Source organism: Pristiophorus japonicus, chromosome 1 (assembly GCF_044704955.1).
Source record: "Pristiophorus japonicus isolate sPriJap1 chromosome 1, sPriJap1.hap1, whole genome shotgun sequence".
Taxonomy (NCBI): Eukaryota; Metazoa; Chordata; class Chondrichthyes; family Pristiophoridae; genus Pristiophorus; species Pristiophorus japonicus.
Genome location: NC_091977.1, coordinates 414,272,435 through 414,296,145, shown reverse-complemented (window position 1 = coordinate 414,296,145; position 23,711 = coordinate 414,272,435). Strand labels below are relative to the sequence as shown.

The following is a 23,711-nucleotide window of genomic DNA, read 5'->3' as shown; positions in this document are numbered from 1 at the left end:
GATTGATGGTGGCCTTGTAATCGCCACATATCCTGACCGACCCATCCGCCTTGAGCACCGGCACGATCGGGCTCGCCCAGTCACTGAATTCGACTGGCGAGATGATGCCTTCCCTCAGCAGGCGGTCCAATTCGCATTCTATCTTTTCCCGCATCACGTACGGCGCCGCTCTGGCCTTGTGGTGTACTGGCCTGGCGTCCGGGTTTATGTGAATCACTACCTTGGCCCCGATGAAAGTGCCAATGCCGGGTTGAAATAAAGAGTCAAATTTGTCCAGGACCTGTGAGCATGATACTCGCTCCACAGAAAAAATTGCATTGACATCACCCCATTTCCAGTTCATGACAGCAAGCCAACTCCTCCCAAGTAGTGCGGGACCGTCCCCCGGGACAATCCAGAGTGGCAACCTGTTTTCCAAATCTTTGTGTGGGTCATGACTACCGTGGCACTGCCTAGCACCGGAATGATCTCCTTTGTATATGTCCGTAGCTGTGCGCCAATCAGCAATAATTTTGGCTTCCTGGCCTTGGACACCCACAATCTTTCGAACTGTTTGATACTCATCAGGACTGGCTGGCCCCTGTGTCTAGTTCCATTAATACTGGGATGCCATTGAGGAGCACTTTCATCATTATCGATGGTGTCCTGGTATATGAACTGTATATGTGCTCCACATGAACTCGCTGAACTTCAGCTTCCAGCGATTTCCTCCAGAATTCATTTGGCCTCATAGGGTGTACATCAACCTGGCTGCAGGCTTCCTGCACATATGTGCCAAGTGACCGCTGTGGTTGCAATTTCTGCAGGTATAATGCTGATACCGGCAAGCTCTGGCTGGGTGTTTGTCTCCACATCTCCAGCATGAGCTGGAGGCCCCGTTGTTGGAAAGAAAAGGTCCATTACCATTCGATTGTCACTGACTGTCTCTAACTTAAGCGCACCATTTATTAGTGTTGATGGCCCCATTACTGGCCGCATTGTCCCTTGCGATGCATGAATTGCCGTTCAGCTAGCCATTGTCTCTGTTGAATTCCCCCTTTGGGTTTGACTACATGCTGGGGCATGTCTGATTGCCCTTGTCTGCCTACAGGACTGTGTGCCGCATTAACAATGTTGACTCCCATGTCATTTGCAGCATTTCAGCCAGGATTTTTATCATCATTCTGGTCTCTTCGTCTCCTGAGATAAATGTCTGGGCTATCACAGCTGCTGCTTCCAATGTCAAGTCTTTGGTCTCAATCAGTTTCCTGAAAACCCCAGCGTGCCCGAAGCCCTCAATAAAAAAAAAAGTCTCGCAGCATCTCCGCTCTGCATGCATCTGGGAACTTCCATAGGCTCACCAGTCACCGGAGATCTGCCACGAAGTCAGGAACGCTTTGCCCTTCTCGCCGCCGGTGTGTGTAAAACCAGTGCCTCGCCATGTGCATGCTGCTCACTGGTTTAAGATGTTCCCCGATCAATTTGCTGAGTTCTTCTAAAGTCTTGTCCGCCGGCTTCTCTGGCGCTAGAAGGTCCTTCATCAGGGAATATGTTCTGGATCCACAAACCGTCAGGAGATGAGCCCTGCGTTTGTCAGCCAAATCCTGCCCTAACCATTCCTTTGACAACTTTGCTGTAGTCTCTCAATAAAGTCATCCCAATCAACACCAACACAGTACCTCTCTTCTGTGCTGCTAGTGGCCATGCTCGCGTGGTTTAAATCCCCGTTTCTCATCGCCAATGATATGTCCATACTACACAGTATAAATGCACACGAGGCCCATACTTGAGAGAAAGTCACTGTGACCAGTTACCTTTATTACCAAGACCTCAAGTGATGAAGGTGGGTGGAGCTTCCCCTTTTATACCTGAATGTCCAGTTCAGGCCCTTGTGGTCAATGTTCTCAAGGTGTACAACTTAGGGCAGCTTATACATGGGTTACAATGATAGTTGAATACATGACGCTTGTAAGCTTTTGAAGAAGCACTGTTCCAATATATTCAAATGTTTATGGACTCTGTAAAAGCCAGCCTCCAAACACTTCTTCTCATTCCTATTAACTGAACCTTGAGCTAATTGGCAAACTATTTGAGATAGTAGGCTACAGGGAGAACAATTAACCTTTTCACCACTGGGGTTTGCACTAAAAAAGAATGGGCTGCCAGTATTCATTCCAGAAGCAGCATTTTCCTTTGCTATTCATGTTGAAAATGGGACAGGGAGGACAAAGGAAAATGGGACAGGGAGGCCTACTGCTGAATCCCTGCCCCTTAGAGCCCTGCCGGAAATTTTCCTCCTGTTAATGACCTTGCGTACCCCAAAGCATGGAGTTTAGCCATTCCACCATTGACTGCCCTGCTGATAGCGGAAGGGGAGGGGCGGGAAGCCAATTTTCCAGCCACTGTACTGCCACCCCTAGGCATTGGCAGAGTAGGGATGTTGGTACTTTCCAGGGGAGCTGTAGGAATCCTGCTTTTAACTGTGTTAGGCAAGAACAAGGAGTAGACCATTTGGCCCCTCAAGCCTCCTTCGCCATTCAATAAGATCATGGCTGATCATCTACCACTTTCCTGCACTATCTCCATATCCCTTGATTCCCTAAGCCTCCACAGCCCTCTGGAGTCGAGAATTCCAAAGATTCACCACGCTCTGTTTGAAGAAGTTTCTCCTCATCTCAATCCTAAATGGCTGACCCCCTAAGGTGGCTACTATTTGCCTCCAAGAAGGCTGGCAGTGGTCACCTCTGTCTTGCTTCAACTGCTCAAAAGTCTGAGGTTCATACAAAGCCCTTTGTTCCAGTTTAAAAAAAAAATAATCTTTGGGGAGTTCCTTTAACACTGGTTCCTTTTCTTTGGTGTATTTTGTTCCAAAAATCCCCCTCGAACCCACCTCGAGTGACACCGGAACCCCTGAGGAAAACCCAACCCCTGAAATCTTTGGTAACGGGGAAACAGCCATGCCAACCAACTGTGTAGCTTATCCAAAACTAATCATTTATTAAACAGTAAAATTATTCAAAAGCAAGAATAAATCAGATTTTTTTAAAAAGATTCTTTAACCGTACTTTGTTCATTTTGACACACTATGCACTTACCAAACTAGCTTTACAAAGACAATGGGGGAATTTTAACCCCCAAAAGCAGACTGGTTGGGGGTGGGTGAGATGTAAAAAAAAATGTTTTTTTTAAAAAAAGGCTCAAACCTGACTCTAACATGCCCCCACTTCTGCATTTATTGGAAGATTCATGGAAGATTTTGCATTTGGTGACATGCAAATGAGTATGAGCAGAAACTGGAGCAAAACATTTCACTTCTTAAAACTATCGCAATTTTGAGCACAATTTGCGCCCAGGTTGCTGATTGCACCCAAAGCGGAAACTCTATTCAAGTATTTTAAGAATATTATAAACTTGCGTTTCCTGCTTTTGTCACTGTTTCCATGGTTGTAATAACGTTCACCAATGAGTATGAAGTATTTTTCATATTTACATAGCACATAGAATTCCATGAGATCACTAATAAGGATACAATCTTTAGCAGTTCTAAGTTTTAAAATTATAGATGTTCAAAGAATTTTAATGTGGGGCTTTTCTTCACGTGCTTGAATAACCGCTGAAGTGCAAAGTTGTTTTATATGTCCTATCGAGTTCATGAGTCAATTGTACAAAGGCCCTTGGTCACTGTTTCTTCTTTGTTTTGAAATAACGTGGGAATGGATCATTAGTTTTATTTCCAGATACAAAGCTTGGCATTAGAACCATGTGATGGAATTCTGTTAACAAAATTGCCTTTTTGAGTCTTTTAATGCGGTGTTGGAACTTCACTGGTGCAAAAATTTATTACAACAGTAACCTTTCTGGCAAATGTGTTAAAGGAAGAAAAACTTTATACTGAACTTTCACTCTCCTTTGCTGCTTCATTAGTTTCTTAGCCAAGTATCAACTGAATTGAAATCCTCTTATTGCATCGCAGCCAATACTGTCAGTGTTTGTGTCACAGTAAATTACTATACAACCATGCAAATTGTAGGCTAGTCTGGAATGAGAGGTCATTTGATTTATATAAACACCAGGAAGTAAGGCAGAAAAAAAAACCTCACCAGTTAGTTCCTCAATTTTAGCTGTACTACAGGGAGTGGATAAGGCAGCTGTAAGTTTTCTGAGGTGCTTTCTGTTCAATGTTGCATAAACTTTGGTGTATGTTTTAAACATTAAGGAATCCACAAGAAGAAAATTTCCCTTGGATTGTTAAAAACTAATACTTAATACAACTAAAAGACCAATTCTATCTGATTCCCATTTGGACTCTGTGAAATGTAAGTAATTTTCAGTTTCGGAACTGTTTTTGGTGTGCAGGAAATGAACCTTGTCCTTTGTGTTAAATATTCCGTAATTTTATTTAAAAAGATTAACAGCAGTATTAAAATAGTGCGCAAAGCAGTTTATGAATGTGTTAACCAGCACACTACCAGATGAAATAAAATCCCTTGGTAAAGTGTGGTGCTCATTGATATGAATATGTAATCTTGGACACAGATCTTAAAAGTTACTTGGTGTTTCCTCTGGCAGTGACCAAAGAATTTATTTTAAATCGATGCGTTTTCCTTTCAAAGAAGGATCATTATGCGCCAGCCTGTAGCGCTCAGAAATTTTAATAATAGAAATAAAAAAGGCACAGAAGCTAAAATTAAGCTTGCAGTAAGAAATGCAAAGTTTTATTGAACAAAAAGTGTTTGATGAACTGCAACTAGAATCTATGTTAAAGAATGAAGCTGAGATAATTTTTCTAAATATTACTTAGTTTTGTCTCATTTCATTTGATCTATCTCTTAAATAAAATCTTAATTTTTGTCTGAGGCTCCTGTGAAGTACATTGGGGTCAATATATATCTATCGCCATTGAATAGTATCTCCTGGAGCATTGTGTCCAAGAATCTACCTGAGCTTGGTGTTCTCACTCTGCTGGCTGAAGAAATGTAGGGCACTGGCAAGGGTATTATCCTTTGCTCAATTATACAATTCCAGTTCTAAATTATCTTCTCTCAACTTCCATTTCCTGGTTGTTCCAGAAGCTTCACCAATGTGTGTGGCAGTGGTCATCTGGTGAGACTCCCCCAATGTATGTTTGTGTTTCTTCCCCCCCTCCCCCTTCCCTTCCATGCCCTGGCTGAGATGCCTGGCTTGTTCAACATATTTCATAATGAGGGCATATACATTGGATAACATTGATATGAACAACTTGAGATGTTCTGTAACAGAGAGATTTATATGTCGATTCAGTTGATCAGAGGCAATGGTTCTCCTTTTTGGGAAAATTAAAGTTTTCACTAAATTAATTTAATCCCACTACCAGGGACTAGGACACCTTTGGATTTGATGCTGCTTTCGATGCCAAGGCAGGTACAACATGGATGCATTGCATTGCAAAGCTCCTTTTACTCTGCTGCCTGATGAAAGTGCCTGAATCTCTCCCTCCAAAGAACACCCGCAGTCCCTCTCCATTCCTTGCCTCACCACATCTCGCCTCGGAACGTCCCCACTTCATTCCCTGGGATGGACTGTTATGGTTTGGAGTTTCTCAAATCTTTTTAATGTGTTGGACAGATTCCCTAAGCAGACTGAGTGGGAGAAATTGCCCTTGCCGATTGGGGTCGGTAATCTTCTGGGGACTGTTATTGCCTGACCTGGAGGTCCCATCCCCGATGTGGAATTGGGCCTCACAGCCCTCGAAGGAAGTGGAGCACTGTCTCTGTGGCTTTGTTTCCTTGGAGGGGCACTCCCGGGCTGGGACTGAGTCCAATGCCACATTCAAGAACCCAGTGCTAAGCGGAGCATCTGTGTAGTGCTAATGAGCTACAACGCCCCTCCCCTTCATTTAAAGGGGAGAGCCGCAGTGCACTCTGCAGGCCCTTTAGTGGCCAGCCAGTGGGCCACCAGGGATGCAATCGACCGGGCCAACAGCCCGGCACCCAAAACGGCATGGCGGCCCAGTCGATGCGAAGGCCACCATTGTCGGGCCGACGCATAAATCAGCCGACAAAATAAAATGGCAGCCCGGGGAATTGAAGCCCTCCCCTTTAAGGGATGTCCCAGCGGCGGAGGTGCGAAGCTGGCATTAACATCGGCCCATGACAGCCTCATGGCCCATGGGGCAGATCTCCCCCCCCGGGGTGCAAAGGGGTCGCTGCAAACAGCGATGACTTAATCGGCGTGCGTGCGCTGACCCGGTGCTCTAATTGCAGGATGCGGCGCTACCGGGACAGTAATCCCCAAACCTCCAGGGCAATTTCCCAGGAGGTACTATCACCCTTCCTCGTTTGGGCGATAAATTCATTGTGCCCCATTAACACCCCCAGAGGCATCAACGGGGCTATAAAAATAGCAATTTTGGCTCCTGAGTCTCCTACGAACCAAAACGTGCACCCTCTGTGTCCCCTCAGTTATATACAGTGCCATTTGTCGAACAATTGTTCCTAACGTACATTAGTCACACCACATTCTCCTGTCCACTCTGAAAGGCAACATTTAGCATACTATCTGACCTTTGGGCTAAATCTAAGGAGCCTATTTATTTATTGTCATGTATTTAACCATCTTGCAATGCCATAGTCATGTAACTGTAACTCATGTACACTGTAACTGTACCCTAGAAATGCACACCCTAACCACGGGGTGAACTTGCGGGAGACGCTCCACCTGGGTTTCCAGGTATAAAAGGGGAGGTCCACCCAGGGTTGACACTCCTTGGTCCTGGCAATAAAGGTGAAGGTCACAGTGACAGTGTCTGATATATCCATGTCTCGTGTGAGTTTGTAGTAAGGTGCAGGGACACCACATTTGGCGATGGGAAACAGGGATCACCGTACCACAAGGATGGCCACCGGTGGCATAGAGGAACGTTACTGTGTGGGTGAGGACTGGGACGACTTCGTGGAAAGACTCCAGCAGAGTTTTGTCACAAAAGACTAGCTGGAAGAGACAGCGGCTGACAAGCGGTGGGCGCATCTACTGACCAGTTGTAGACCACAGACATATGCGCTGATGAAAAACCTGCTCGCACCCCAAAAGCCGGTGGATAAGTCCTTCGAAGAGCTCAGCCAGCTGATCATAGAAACATAGAAAATAGGTGCAGGAGTAGTCCATTCGGCCCTTCGAGCCTGCACCGCCATTCAATGAGTTCATGGCTGAACATGCAGCTTCAGTACCCCATTCCTGCTTTCTCGCCATACCCCTTGATCCCCCTAGTAGTAAGGACTACATCTAACTCCTTTTTGAATATCAGTGAGCATCTCAAGCCGGTGAGTAGTGTAAACCTGGCCCGGCACCGGTTCTGCTCTCACCAGCGTCGGGAGGGTCAAAACGTCTCGGACTTTGTGGCGGAACTGCGGCGCTTGGCCAGTCTCTAAGTTCTCCGATGCCTGCAGGGGCGAGATGTAAAGGGACTTTTTCATCGAGGGCATTAATCATGCCGGCATTTTCAGGAAGCTCATAAAGACTGAGGACTTGACTTTAGAAGGGGCAGCATTGATAGCTCAAACGTTTATGGCAGGGGAAGAGGAGACCAAGCTAATTTATGCACACAGCCCTGGTCCAAACGTGGCGACGGACCAGGGAGTTAACATGGTGAATGCGGCTCGGGACCCCACAGGCAAGCAACGGCATTTTGAAACCGCCCAGGCAGCAACAGGCTCTAGGGTGGGCCTGCAACAAGGACACTGGATAGGGGATCGGCAATTCATGCCATCTCAAGGAACAATGCGTCCCGTGATGGGATCATTAACACCCACCATCAGAGTGCTTAGAAACAGCCAAATGGGCAATCAGAGAGGAATGCCTGGTAATAGTCCTTTTGTTAACAGCAATCTCAATCTCCGCTCATGCTGGAGGTGCGGGGGTAGACACACTGCGGGAAGCTGCAGGTTCCAGCAATGTATCTGTAGGATTTGTAATGTCGGTGGACACTTGGCCAGGATGTGCAAAAAGGCAGTAGCGAGGCTAATCTGCGAGACAGGGACCAGATGAGAGGTCTGCAATGCAGGATGAGGCCTGGGGAACAACCATAGATGCTGAAGTTCAGCGGGTTCATGTGGCTGACGTCCACAGCTTATACACTAAAACGCCACCCATGATGATGATGAGTCTTACTGAATGGCATCCCGGTGCACATGGAGCTGGATACGGGAGCTAGCCAGTCACTCGTGAGCGCCCAACAATTTGAGAGACTATGGCCACACAGAGCTAACCGGCCCAAACTGGAACACATTGAGATGCAGCTACAGACATACACCAAAGAGATCATCCCAGTGCTGGGCAGTGCAAACTTGGTGGTAACACATAATGGATCACAGAACTGGCTGCCACTCTGGATCATTCCGGGAAATGGCCCCGTGCTTTTGGGGAGGAGTTGGCTAGCCGAGATGAATTGGAAATGGGGGGATATGCACGCCATTTCATCCGTGGAGCGAAGTTCATGCTCGCAGGTCCTGCAAAAATTCGGGTCACTGTTCCAACCTGGTGTCTGAACGCTCAAGGACACTAAAGTAGTGATACACATCACTCCGGACGCCAGACAAAGCCAGAGCGGTGCCGTACGTGATGCGTGAAAAAATTGAATGTGAACTGGACAGGCTGCTCAGAGATGGCATAATTTCGGCCGTTGAATTCAGCGACTGGGCAAGTCCCATTGTTCCCGTCCTCAAAGCAGATGGCTTGGTGAGGATTTGTGGCAACTACAAAGCCACCATCAACAGAGTGTTGCTGCAAGACCAATACCCGCTTCCGAGAGCGGAGGAACTTTTTGCCACGCTGGCAGGTGGCAAGCTGTTCATGAAGTTGGACCTCACTTCGGCCTACATGACTCAGGAACTGGCTGAAGAATCCAAGCTTCTGACCACCATCACGACACACAAGGGATTATTTGTCAACAACAGGTGTCCGTTTGGCAGCAGCCATCTTTCAGAGAAACATGGAAAGCTTGCTCAAATCCATTCCTGGAATGATCGTATTCCAAGATGACATTCTCATAACTGGTCGAGACACCGAGGAACACCTCCACAACCTGGAGGAGGTGCTACGCTGATTGGATTGGGTAGGCTTGCGGCTGAAAAAGGCCAAGTGTGTGTTTTTGTCCCCAGAGGTCGAGTATTTGGGCAGGAGGGTTGCCGCAGATGGGATTCGGCCCACTGAATCAAAAACTGAGGCGATCTGCTGGGCGCCCAGGCCCGGCAACACGTCAGAGTTGTGATCATTCCTGGGACTTTTGAACTATTTTGGGAACTTTCTGCCGAACTTAAGCACATTGCTAGAGCCGTTACACATGCTCCTGTGTAAAGGTTGAGAGTGATTTTGGGGGGACTGTCAATAACTGGCTTTCAATAAGATGAGGAACCTGCTGTGTTCTAACAAACTGTTGACTTTGTATGACCCTTGGGGGAAAAAAAAAACTGGTCTTAACATGTGATGCATCATCCTACGGGGTTGGGTGTGTGTTGCAGCAGGGTAACGAGGACGGCCGACTCCAAACGGTGGCTTATGCCTCCAGGTCGCTCTCCCAGGCAGAGCGTGGATATGGCATGGCTGATAAGGAAGCACTCGCTTGTGTTTACGATGTGAAAAAGATGCACCAGTACCTTTTTGGTAGACAGTTCGAGCTAGAGACGGACCATAAGCTGTTGACATCCTTGTTGTCCGACAGCAAGGCTGTCAACGCCAATGCGTCAGCTCACGTACAGCGCTGGGCCCTCACGCTGGCTGCATATGACTACACCATACGGCACCGGCCAGGCACCGAAAATTGCGCTGACGCGCTCAGCAGGCTCCCACTGGCCACCACCGAGGGGGCATCGGAACAGAGCACGAAGATGGTCATGGCCGTTGAGGCTTTTGACACTGCAGGCTCCCCATCACAGCCTGCCAGATCAAACTCTGGACCAACAGGGACCCCCTCCTATCCATGATAAAGAAATGTGTCCTGACTGGGGGTTGGGCGACCGCACACAGGGCGTGCCCCGAGGAAGTCAGACCGTTTCAGAGATGGACGGATGAGCTCTCCATCCAAGCCGACTGCCTGCTTATGGGGCAGCCGGGTAGTCATGCCCCAGAAAGGAAGGGAAGCGTTCATCAGGGAACTCCACAGCGAGCACCCAGGCATCGTGTTAATGAAGGCCATTGCCCGGTCACATGTATGGTGGCCGGAGATTGACTCAGACCTGGAACACTGGGGTTCACAGGTGCACGATGTGTGCCCAGCTGGGCAATGCCCCCAAGGAGGCCCCACTCAGCCCATGGCCCTGGCCCACCAGACCATGGTCACGTATTCAGGTAGACTATGTGGGCCCGTTTATGGGGAAAATGTTCCTGATCGTTGTCGATGCATACTCGAAATGGATCGAGTGCATCATATTGAACTTGTGCATGACATCCATCACCGTGGAGAGTCTGTGTATGGTTTTCGTGACCCATGGATTGCTGGACATCCTGGTCAGCGACAATGGCCCGTGTTTCACCAGCCATGAATTCCAGGAGTTTATGTCGGGCAATGGTATCAAGCACGTCCGGACAGCACCGTTCAAGCCGGCTTCCAATGGCCAGGCGGTCCAAGTCATAAAACAGGGCATGCTACGCATCCAAGGACCCTCCCTTCAGTACCGCCTATCTCCTCCTGCTGGTCTACCGGTCCCGTCCGCACTCGCTCACGGGAGTCCCGCCAGTGGAACTCCTCATGGAAACGCATGCTCAAGATGCAGCTGTCCCGCATTCACCCAGCCCTGGCAGACATTGTTGAGGGCAAGCGCCAGTCTCAAACCGAGCTCCATGACCGAAACTCAAGATGACCCGATATTTGTTCTTAACCATGCTTTGGGACCCAAGTGGCTTGAGGGCCCATTAATTGGCAAAGAAAGAAATAGTTATGGTGGTCCATCTAAACAATGGGCTGATATGTTGCAAACACTTTGACCAAGTAAAGAAAAGGTTCAGCGTAGACACGGAGAAACCTGAAGAAGAGCATGATATAGCACCCACACCATTGCCAGCGGACGAGCAACAAAGACAGCCCTCAGCATGCTCAGTCCCTGCAGCCAGCCCGGAATCACCTGAAGTGACAGACGCGTGCCGAGGCTCAGCCACCAGAGCCACAACTGCGACGCTCCATGAGAGAGCGTCGACCACCTGACAGACTTGACCTCTGAAACAAAAAGACTTCAGGGGGGAGGTGATGTCATGTATTTAACCATCTTGCAATGATGGTCATGTAACTGTAACTCATGTACACTGTACCTGTACCCTAGAAATGCACACCCTGACCACAGGGGGTGAACTTGTGGGAGATACTCCTCACCTGGGTTTCCCGGTATAAAAGGGGAGGTCCCACCCAGGGTCGACACTCCTTGGTCCTGGCAATAAAGGTGAAGGTCATGGAGTGACCGTGTCTGATATATTCATGCCTCATGTGAGTTTGTAGTAAGGTGCAGGGACACCACATTTATATTAAGAAGATTATTCACAAAAACAATGAAACAAAGAGGCTGGATTACTTAAAAACAATAAATAGATTCAGTCTACAAGGGATTAAAATGTGTTTTTCCAGAATGCACTTCTTTGCAGTTTGTAATGTGATGAGACTTTTGGCTAAAACAGTCTGTCACAGGACTTCAATGATACAATGCTGTATCCGAGTAATGTGATTCTAAAGTCAGTCAATGGAATCTGAATGTCAATTCCAGAAACTGAACTGCAAGTATTGAGACAAGTCAAGAGTAAATATCCCAGACAAAAAGGCCGCTAATCCAATGCAATCAGTCATGTTAAGAGGCATAATGGTAGGAGTGCTAATCTGCCAGTTTTCACCTGCCAGCTATTTACTAAGGATTTGATGGTCCTTTAACCAATTTACATTTGGAAATGCTCCTGAAACAATGTTCAGCATTTAGGATGGAATTTCAAAACATTTTTGGTTCTGAATCTGAAGATTACTAGTTCAAGTGTAGTACTGAAGGAGTGTTGCATTATCAGGGATATTACACTGAGGGCCCATCTATCTGATCAGGTAGACATAAAATATCCCAGGTCACTTTTTTTCAAAGGGAGTTCGTCCAGTATCCTGGAGAGCAGTCATCCTTCCAACACAACTGCAAAACCGATTATCTGGCCATTCAGCTCATTGTTATTTGTAGGACCTTGTGCTATATAAATTGGCTGTCACATTTGTCGACAAAACAATTCATAGTATCATAGGACAGACGGAGGCAGTACAGCCCATCATGTCTGTGCCAGCTCTTTGGTAGAACTAACCAATTAATCCCCACCCTGCTCTTTCCCAGACCTGCAGACTTTTCCTTTTTGAAAATTACTATTGAATCTGTATCCATCACCCATTCAGGCAGTACATTCCAGATCGTCCTATCTCGTTATGTTTTAATTTAAAAAAAAATGTTTCCTCATAATGTTTCTGGTTCTTTTGCCAATTACCTTAATTCTGTCTCTTCTGGTTACTGACCCTTCTGCCAATGGAAACCGTTTCTCCTTATTTACTCTATCAAAACCTCTATCAAATCTCCTCTTAACCTTCTCTGCTCTCAGGGGAACGACCCCAGCTTCTTCAGCCTCTCCACATAACCGAAGTTCTGCATCCCTGGTACCATTCTAGTTAATCTCTTCGGCACCCTCTTTTAAAGCCTTCACATCCTTCCATCCTAAAGTGCAGTGCCCAGAATTGAACACACTACTCTGGCTGAGGCCTAACCAGTATTTTATAAAGATTTAACATAACTTTCTTGCTTTTGTACTCTATGCCTCTTAATAAAGCCAAGGATTCCATATGCTTTTTTTTTAAGCAGCCTTCGCATCATGTCCACTCACCTTCAAAGAAATGTGTACATAAACCCCAGGTCTCCCTCTTCCTGCACCCTCTTAAAATTGTACCATTTAGTTTATATTGCCTCTACTCATTCTTCCTACCAGGATGTAATACTTCACACCTGTTAAATTTCATCTGCCATGTGTCTGCCCAATTTACCAGACTGTATCTGTCGTCCTGAATTCTGATCCTAATCTTATTGTTTACTACATTTCTCAGTTTTGCGCAAACTTTTAAATTATATCCTGTATACCCAAGTCCAGATCATTAATATACACAAAAAATAACAGTGGTCCTAACACCAACTGTTAGGGAAACACCACTGTATACTTCCCTCCAGTCTGGAAAACAACCCTTCGCTATTACTCTCTGCTTTCTATCCCTTAGCCAGTTTTATATCCATGCTGCCGTGGTCCCTTTAAGCCCATGGGCTTTAAATTTTGCTAACGTCGATTATGTGATGCTTTATTAAATGCCTTTTGAAAGTTCATATACACAACATCAACACCATTACTCTCATCAGCCCGCTCTGTTACTTCATTATCGAACTCAGTAGAGTGGACAAGGGAGAACCAGTTGATGTGGTATATTTGGACTTTCAGAAGGCGTTCGACAAGGTCCCACACAAGAGATTGATGTGCAAAGTTAGAGCACATGGGATTGGGGGTAGTGTACTGACATGGATTGAGAACTGGTTGTCAGACAGGAAGCAAAGAGTAGGAGTAAATGGGGACTTTTCAGAATGGCAGGCAGTGACTAGTAGGGTACCGCAAGGTTCTGTGCTGGGGCCCCAGCTGTTTACACTGTACATTAATGATTTAGATGAGGGGATTAAATGTAGTATCTCCAAATTTGCGGATGACACTAAGTTGGGTGGCAGTGTGAGCTGCGAGGAGGATGCTGTGAGGCTGCAGAGTGACTTGGATAGGTTAGGTGAGTGGGCAAATGCATGGCAGATGAAGTATAATGTGGATAAATGTGAGGTTATCCACTTTGGTGGTAAAAACAGAGAGACAGACTATTATCTGAATGGTGACAGATTAGGAAAAGGGGAGGTGCAAAGAGACCTGGGTGTCATGGTACATCAGTCATTGAAGGTTGGCATGCAGGTGCAGCAGGCGGTTAAGAAAGCAAATGGCATGTTGGCCTTCATAGCAAGGGGATTTGAGTACAGGGGCAGGGAGGTGTTGCTACAGTTGTACAGGGCATTGGTGAGGCCACACCTGGAGTATTGTGTACAGTTTTGGTCTCCTAACCTGAGGAAGGACATTCTTGCTATTGAGGGAGTGCAGCGAAGGTTCACCAGACTGATTCCCGGGATGGCGGGACTGACCTATCAAGAAAGACTGGATCAACTGGGCTTGTATTCACTGGAGTTCAGAAGAATGAGAGAGGACCTCATAGAAACATTTAAAATTTTGACGGGGTTAGACAGGTTAGATGCAGGAAGAATGTTCCCAATGTTGGGGAAGTCCAGAACCAGAGGTCACAGTCTAAGGATAAGGGGTAAGCCATTTAGGACCGAGATGCGGAGGAACTTCTTCACCCAGAGAGTGGTGAACCTGTGGAATTCTCTACCACAGAAAGTTGTTGAGGACAATTCACTAAATATATTCAAAAAGGAGTTAGATGAGGTCCTTACTACTAGAGGGATCAAGGGGTATGGCGAGAAAGCAGGAATGGGATACTGAAGTTGAATGTTCAGCCATGAACTCATTGAATGGCGGTGCAGGCTAGAAGGGCCGAATGGCCTACTCCTGCACCTATTTTCTATGTTTCTATGTCTATGTTTCTATGTTTCTATGTTTCAATCAAGTTGGTCAAATTTGATTTGCCTTTAACAAATCCATGCTGCTTTTCAATTATTAGCCCTATGTTTTCAAGTGGCAATTAATTTTGTCCCAGATTATTGTCTAAAAGTTTCCCCATCACAGACTTTGGGCTGACTGGCCTATAATTCCTGGGTTTATCCCTTTCCCCTTTCTTGAACAGGTGTGTAACATTTGCAGTTCTCCAGTCCACTGGCACCACACCCATATCTGAGGATGTGGTGACTTTTCTACTTTGAGAACTGACAACCTTTTAAGTACCTCCTCTTTGATTATTTATATCCTATTCAATATCGCTACTACCTCCTCTGTTACTGCTACAATGGCAGCATCCTTTTCTCTATTGCATTGTAATTTCACTTCCAAAAAAGTACATCCATTGTTTGTGGAGCACATTGGAATGTCGTGAGGATGTGAAAGAAGTTCTATAACTGCAAGTTTTTTTTCCCCCAACATTTTGCAGCAGTTGAAACCATTTCTATGTTTGAGTTGTATGAGCTGTAGCCTACATTTAGAATACCCGATATCCTCTGAAGGTCCAATAATTTTATTAATCCCCAGATCCAAGCTTCTATATCCTCCAGAATCTACAGATCAAAGGAAAGGACCTGCCTGTGTTTGACAGCTATGCACTGGTCTGCAATTTGGAGTTAAGTAAGGAAAACCAGTTCCATCTTCACTCTAGTTATTTCTAAAACCAATTTGCTTTGTGTACCTAGGGCCACATTAAAAAAGAATGAGATCACGTGGCTCCGGTTGCAGTGGAGTGTAGAATGTTTGTGTAAGGGGTGTCGCAGTTGTGTGGGGTGAACTGGTTGGGGCGGATACTCTTTACCTTTCCGCCATTGTTCATTGTTCATCATAGGTTTATATGTAACCTTCAGGGCTGCTGACTGAGGGCTGTGTGGTTCTTTGTCAGCCAGCGTGGACACGATGGGCCAAAATGGCCTCCTTCTGCGCTGTAAATTTCTATGTTTCTATGTTTTCCAAAGTCATCACAGGTTGCTTGATTGAGTCTGCCAATTGTGAGAAATTTTGTGTTGTGGGCTAGAGGTACCACTAGTAGTGTGTTTGAAACTGCCCAAACTCATAGCCCTTATGTGAAATCATAGCCAGAAGAAATTATCCTGCATCATTCTGGGCTGGGTACCACCAGCGATGGAAGGCTAGTATGCTAATGCTAGTTCTCCTGTTTCAGTTTTACTTAGATATAGACTTCCTTATTTGAAGCTGAACTTGAGATTTCAGCAGGGATCATCTTGGGTAAGAACAAGAGAGTAAGTTCATTTGTTGGCTTGCTGAATCTAAGAAAGGGCTTCCATTTTAGGTATGATCTAATAAGATGACCTCGTGATGCTTCATTTCCGTTCAGACTTTCAATTCCTCATTTTAGCATTATTTAAAGATCTAATACACTGTTCTTTGATTCTCTGGAGGTTAAGCTGCATTGTCTGTTTGGCGTCCTTTAATTTGCTTGCTACACCAAATGGCTTTTTCACTTTGATTTGTAAGTTCTTAGCAGTGGAACCAACACTGTATAGTTAAATTGTATTATATTTCTGCGTTCTAATATGATTCATTGTTCTGGATTGAAACACAAGTGGTGGTTCTTAAGTTCTTCCTTTTCCTATTTTTTTTAAAGTCTGTCTTTGTGTCATACATGTTGCTTTGGCTGAGGGCAGGAGGAAAACTGCTCTCATTGACTGGGGGGTTGCCCACCCCCCACATCCACGTCCACCATGTTGCTCTGAAGCTGGTTGCTAACTAGTATGAAAGACCAGCAAGGGCCGAATTGACCACTTCTCTTAATTTCTTCCTTATCATGCGTGGAACTGTTGAGATGTATGAGCATGTTATCACTCTGGAGATAGCACTTGTTAAGTTTTTGGTCCGTTTCCCATCTGATCACAGTATGGCAAGTACATTTTTATTTCTTTAAAAAAAAAACACAGGCTTGAAATTTCCTCTGAGCTGTTCCCGTTCTATCACTGTAATTTTATTGACTATTTTATGGTGGTGGAGTGGGAGTGGCCATACAGTTTGCTAAGGTTTGGATGAAGAAGGCCGTTTAGACTATTTGATCTCCCCATTCGAGAATACCAATCGTACCGCACTCCCATTGCAGTATTCAACTGTTTCTTAAATAGGTTGAGTATCCTGGTTAAAACCATAGAGATACTTGACGATGTCTATCTTAAACTAATCATCCTGCTCTTATAAGTATTTAAAAAGTAAAAGAATTAGAGAATATAGGATTGCTCGGGGATGAAGGAGGGAGTCTAATTCTGGATGAAGGTATGACAGTGATATTAAACAAATATTTTGTATCATTCTTTTACAAATGATGGAAGTGAGAATGTATGTGTACTACAGGAGAATATGGAATCTTTGTTAGTGATGACAGTAAACAAGGATTTTGTAAAAAAATTGCACATAACTCTGGCTCTCACCCTAGGCTGTTGGTGTGGGGGGGGAAGGGGAGGGAAGGGAGGGAGGAAGTCAGAAAAGAGATAACAAGCTCTGTCCACAATTTGTCAATTCTCCTTAAATATGCAAATTAAGCAGTCAGACGAGAGCAACCATTGTAAGTCTGATGCTTGAGGACAGAGGAGGATAAACTGGGTAACTCTAGACCAGTTAGTCTAATATCAGTTATGGGCAAATTCTTGAGTGATTTTAAACCTATCTACCAAAATCAACAAGTGGGTATCTAAAATGGCAGAAAGCTGCTGTTATCCCACCATTAGGGGTTTTAACCTGCTTCACTGAACAGGCAGCAAAGTTGGCAGGGTCCTTCTTTAGATATGTATACTGGGTCTTGATGTCACCGGGACCCTACTGCAATTTTAACTGGTGGTCTGTGTGGTGAAGTCATTGTGGCTTTTGTATCCGGTATAGTTTTAGGAAGAGGATCTGGGCCTAAAGAGGCCGAAGCAGGTAATTTTTAATAATTATTTTCCTTGTGGGTTCTGGAGGAGCACTTCTGCTCTTCCCAGCCCCAAAAGGAAAGCTTAGATCTCTCCCACTCGAATTCTTCCTGCCCCCCCCACCCCCACTTCCCAAAAATGAGGTTCCCACAAGATGGACCCGGGAGGCAATTCAGCCACCTACCTTGTGTTGGTAGGTGGCCTCAACATCATGCAGTTTTTCAACTGCTTCCCGCCTGTCATGGGATGGAAGTCAGCCAATGGGAGTTAAAATAGCCCAACCTAATTTCTGAAGCACTAGATGAGTTTCCAACTCCTTGCTCCCTCCTGCCTCGAGTTAAAATCGGGGTCCTTAGAATCCGTAATTAGACTGCCGGGACAAGATAGGTGGCTACGTGCCCACTGGGTGAGCGCCAAACTCATGTGCCGAGGCCCGGAAAGATTTTGACTCGTGGGGATTTTTAAAATATTTGAGCTCAGACTCACACCTGAACCATTGCCTGGCCAGCGGGTGGGAACTGGAATTCAGACAGCAGAAGGTCACCGCCTGCTTACCACGGGAAGTGTCCCTGGCAGTCAGGCGAGTGGTGAGGGGAAGTCCAGTGGTAGTCACGATCGGGGGACGGGAAGCCCGACGCAAGGTTGGCCCAAGGTTTCCTTATGGCCCGGAGGTGCACTCCTGCTCCTGCTCCAGAAGGAGATTTAAACAGAATAAAAACGTGCCTTGTTCTGGGCCTCTTCTGACACTTGATCCAGCTCCCAGCAGGTTTGGCTTGGCAAGGAAGCCACCAGTACTCCCCGCTCAGGCTTCAGGCCTCAGATTAAAATGGCAGATTGGGGCCCAATGAACTCATCAGAGTCCAACCTGCAGAGAGGACCCAACCAGCTTGGGATGGCTGTACTCGCCGTCTGGAAAGGAGTGGGTAACTCTTCCATTCCATTTTGACTCATTTCTGCTCCGCAGCGGTGTTGAAATTGAGGCCAATAAGTGAACGTTTAGAAATACATAGGTTAATCAGGACAACCAGCATGGATTTGTTAAAAGCAAGTCATGGTTGACAAATTTGTGTGTTTTTTGAAGAAGTTATTATCAGATAGATGAAAGGAATGCAGTAAATGTGGTGTATATGGAAGTTCAGAAGGAATTCAGTAAAATGTCTTGCAAGAGATTTGTTGGAAAAATTCCAGTGTTTCGTACAAGGGCAAATGTAATTGTCTGGATCGAAAGTTGATGCAGTTTAATGTGGATAACTGTGAGCAATGTTCCCTCTAAGTTGTGTGATTGCGCAGCTATCTGGTGGTCCTGCGCAGCCCAGGATTGGCTTTTTAAATAGAAACAGAGAAAATAGGTGCAGGAGTAGGCCATTTGGCCCTTTGAGCCTGCACCACCATTCAATATGATCATGGCTGGTCATTCACCTCAGTACCCCTTTCCTGCTTTCTCTCTATACCCCTTGATCCCTTTAGCCATAAGGGCCACATCTAACTCCCTCTTGAATATATCCAATGAACTGGCATCAAAAACTCTCTGCGGCAGGGAATTCCACAGGTTAACAATTCTGAGTGAAGAAGTTTCTCCTCATCTCAGTCCTAAATGGCCTACTCATTATCCTAAGACTGTGTTCCCTGGTTCTAGACTTCCCCAACATTGGGAACATTCTTCCTGCATCTAACCTGTCTCGTCCCATCAGATCCCCTCTCATCCTTCTAAACTCCAGTGTGTAAAGGCCCAGTCTCTCCTCATATGTCAGTCCAGCCATCCCTGGAATCAGTCTGGTGAACCTTTGCTGCACTCCCTCAATAGCAAGAATGTCCTTCCTCAGTTTAGGAGACCAAAACTGAACACAATATTCCAGGTGAGGCCTCACCAAGGCCCTGTACAACTGCAGTAAGACCTCCCTGCTCCTATATTCAAATCCCCTAGCTATGAAGGCCAACATACCATTTGCCTTCTTTACTGCCTGCTGTACCTGCATGACAACTTTCAATGACTGATGAACCATGACACCCAGGTCTCATTGTACCTCCCCTTTTCCTAATCTGCCGCCATTCAGATAATATTCTGCCTTGGTGTTTTTGCCACCAAAGTGGATAACCTCACATTTATCCACATTATACTGCATCTGCCATGCATTTGTCCACTCACCTAACCTGTCCAAGTCACCCTGCAGTCTCTCAATATCCTCCTGGGGGGTCCCAGCACTGAGCCCTGCGGTACTCCACTAGTTACTGCCTCCCATTCCGAAAAGGACCCGTTTATCCCAACTCTCTGCTTCATGCCTGCCAACCAATTCTCTATCTATGCCAATACATTACCCCCAATACCATGTGCCTTGATCTTGTACACCAATCTCTTGTGGTACCTTGTCAAAGGCCTTTTGAAAGTCCAAATACACCACATCCACTGGTTCTCCCTTGTCCACTCTACTAGTTACATCCTCAAAAAATTCCAGAAGATTAGTCAAGCATGATTTCCCTTTCATAAATCCATGCTGACTTGGACCGATCCTGTCACTGCTTTCCAGATGTGCTGCTATTTCATCCTTAATAATAGATTCCAACATTTTCCCCACTACTGATGTCAGGCTAACTGGTCTATAATTACCTGTTTTCTCTCTCCCTTTTTTAAAAAGTGGCGTTACATTAGCTATCCTCCAGTCCATAAGAACTGATCCAGAGTTGATAGACTGTTGGAAAATGATTACCAATGTATTCACTATTTCTAGGGCCACCTCCTTAAGTATTCTGAGATGCAGACAATCAGGCCCTGGGATTTATCAGCCTTCAGTCCCATCAATTTCCCCAACACAATTTCTCGCCTAATAAGGATATCCTTCAGTTCCTCCTCCTCACTAGACCCTCGGTCCCCTAGAACATCCGGAAGGTCATTTGTGTCTTCCTTCGTGAAGACAGAACCAAAGTATTCAATTGGTCTGCCATTTCTTTGTTCCCCATTATTAATTCACCTGAGTCCGACTGCAAGGGACCTACATTTGTTTTCTCTTCATATGTCTATAGAAGCTTTTGCAGTCAGTTTTTATGTTCCTGGCAAGCTTCCTCTCATACTTTATTTCCCCCCTCATAATTAAACCCTTTGTCCTCCTCTGCTGAATTCTAAATTTCTCCCAGTCCTCAGGTTTGCTACTTTTTCTGGCCAATTTATATGCCTCTTCCTTGGACCTAACACTATCCTTAATTTTCCTTGTTAGCCATGGTTGAGCCACCTTCCCTGTTTTATTTTTACTCCAGACACGGATGTACAACTGTTGAAGTTCATCCATGTGATCTATAAATGTTTGCCATTGCCTATCCATGTGAAATTTTGTGCATGTGCGAAACTTTGGCAGCAGGAGGTCCCGCCTCGACTTGGTTACTGCCCAAAATGGGGCGTAACCCAATTGTGCCCCTCTTGTATCTTGAGGAGAAATCCTGACATACTTTCAGGGTCCTCCACAAATAAGGCTGGCTCTTACTTGCGTGCAGCAGTTTATTTTACCAGGTTAAATCCAGTTTGAACTGTTGCCAGGATGGCACGAGATTTTGAGGAATAACTCTTTAATTGGTGGATGCAGTCTGCATAAATTCAATGAATTCCTTTTGCTGCTCTTGTGATGCAACAAGATATCCATAGCACCTGCTTGCAAAATTATTGGCAATTTCATGCAGATAATATTTTTGGGACAGTTTTTCGGATCTGTTTTTTAAACGATTTGCAATCTATATTAACAACTTGGAAGAAGGGACCAAGTGTAATGTAGCCAAGTTTGCTGATGATACGATGGGAGGAAAAGCAATGTGTGAGGAGGACACACAAAATCTGCATAAAGACATAGACAGGCTAAGTGAGTGGGCAAAAATTTGGCAGATGGAGCAAAATGTAAAGTGTGAGGTCATGCACTTTGGCAGAATAAAAATCAAAGAGCAAGTTATTATTTAAATGGAGAAAGATTGCAAAGTGCTGCAGTACAGCAGGACCTGGGGGTACTTGTGCATGAAACACAAAAGGATAGTATGCAGGTATAGCAAGTGATCAGGAAGGCCACTGGAATCTTGGCCTTTATTGCAAAGGGTTGGAGTCTAAAAGCAGGGAAGTTTTGCTACAGTTATACAGGGTATTGGTGAGGCCACATCTGGAATACTGCGTGCAGTTTTGGTTTCCATATTTACAAAAGGATATACTTGCTTTGGAGGCAGTTCAGAGAAGGTTCACAAGGTTGATTCCAGAAATGAGGGGGTTGACTTATGAGGAAAGGTTATGTAGGTTGGGCTTCTACTCATTGGAATTCAGGTGATCTTATCAAAATGTATAAGCTTGACAAGGTGGATGCAGAGACGATGTTTCCACTGATGATTAGAACGAGTGGGCATGATCTTAGATTAAGGAGCCGCCCATTTAAATCTGAGATGAGGAGAAATTTCTTCTGAGGGTTGTAAATCTGTGGAATTCGCTGCCTCAGAGAATTGTGGAAGTTGGGACATTGAATAAATTTAAGACAGAAATAGACAGTTTCTTAAACGATAAGGGAATAAGGGGTTATGGGGAGTAGGCGGGGAAGTGGAGCTGAGTCCATGATCGGATCAGCCATAATCTTATTAAATGGTGGAGCAGGCTTGAGGGGCTGTATGGCCTACTCCTGCTCCTATTATGTTTTTATGTAAACATTCTCTTTATTCAATCCACCCAACGGGCTTTTAATTCAAAAAGTACAAAGCCACCATTCATTTAAAGCAAAAAAAACCCAGAATGCTGCCCAAGTTTAAGTAATCTTAAACAGAAGCCAGGAGAGCTGTAAGAAGACCTCCTCAATTCTTCTTGACTCCCTGCTGCAATACTTCAACGTGTCTTCAATCACTATTTTTAAATCTAACCACTAGGACGGCAAGATTAACGCATGTTGTATTTTAAAAGACTCTGCAGAAGGATTTATTTTTGTGTATGGGACCCTTTTTTGCAATCGGTGAAAGAGTAATTTTTGTATAGCTTTTGCCTTTAAAGTTAGGCTATTCCACTCACCCAAGTCAAAAGTCATGTTTGAGGTCCTAAGAGTGATATTTGGTCATTTTCAAAACAATAAGAGATTGTCAATGTATCTGCGATCTCTGCTATTTCAGTATCCAAAATGATGAACTCGAGCCAATAAGAATTTTATATAAATTGAGGTATGGAGAGAGTATGTTAAACTTGAAAGAGGAGGGTTCAGGAGAGAGACCTTATCAAAGTTTTCAAGATTTTAATGGACATTGATTAACTGAACGTTCATAAATGGTTTGACATAACCACAAATTCTGCAACCTCCAGGCCATTTATATTTAACTATTTTATAGAGATTCACAATTGTATCAAGCAGACTGTGCAAGGAAATAATGAAGGCATTCGTAAATTCAAGAGATGTATTTTTTGTGAAAGAACCAGTTGATGTGTAAGAGTACAGTTTTGTTATTTGCCAGATGGACTGCAATTGGCAAATATAGATAGCTCATGAAATTGGTCCAGGTGATTGCTGGAGTATAGAATGACTTGAAGAAATTTGCTGGGATAACTACAGGTAGCATACTTGCAGTTTAATACATGCTGAAGTCACCCTGGTGTAGTGGTTTGTGGTTACATCTGCATGTAAACTGTTCCAAAAAGGGACACAGTTCTAAGTGTCTAGGGGGAGTTATTTATGAGCGTATCTTGTTATGCTACCAAACACTCACTTCTCATGTCTGTTTCTCTCACACAACCTCACAAAAGAAAGCAAAAACATTCTCATTTTAATCATATCACTGAACCACCTGTGTCACCCCATGTCTCTCTAATCAAACCTATTTTGTACAGCACACCCCACTGAGCAGGAAGTCTGAGCTGAGCAGAAACCTTAACTCACTACTTCTACCGCCCACCAAATGTGATAGAAGTAATGGCCAGCAAAAAACCTCAGCCAAGCAGTCTTCCCCTGCCCCATCCCCCACCACCCCCTCTGAGCCACCATTATTATACTATGGAATCAAATTTACAGTATGCAAATGTAAGCATGCTCATTCAAGGTTATATATTGTGATTAATTCCCCTTTACGAGTCTGGAAGGCAGACAATGATTGGTTTATAGGGCTCAATTTTCCCTGTTCATTTGCGCC

At 45.0% G+C, this 23,711-nt stretch overlaps 1 protein-coding gene across 3 annotated transcripts in view; it reads left to right on the top strand.

Annotated features, from left to right (window-relative positions):
• Window positions 1–4,103: 4,103 nt before the first annotated feature.
• The window catches only part of lyn (LYN proto-oncogene, Src family tyrosine kinase), a 159,509-nt gene continuing 139,901 nt past the window's right edge, over window positions 4,104–23,711 (top strand). For 2 of the 3 annotated variants that reach the window (XM_070892195.1, XM_070892178.1), the window contains exon 1: window positions 4,104–4,295. The gene's annotated coding sequence lies outside the window, so the exon portion shown is untranslated. Of the gene's footprint in view, window positions 4,296–16,112; window positions 16,172–23,711 lie in introns of those variants that run through there. The other variant, XM_070892186.1, reaches the window with a different exon arrangement.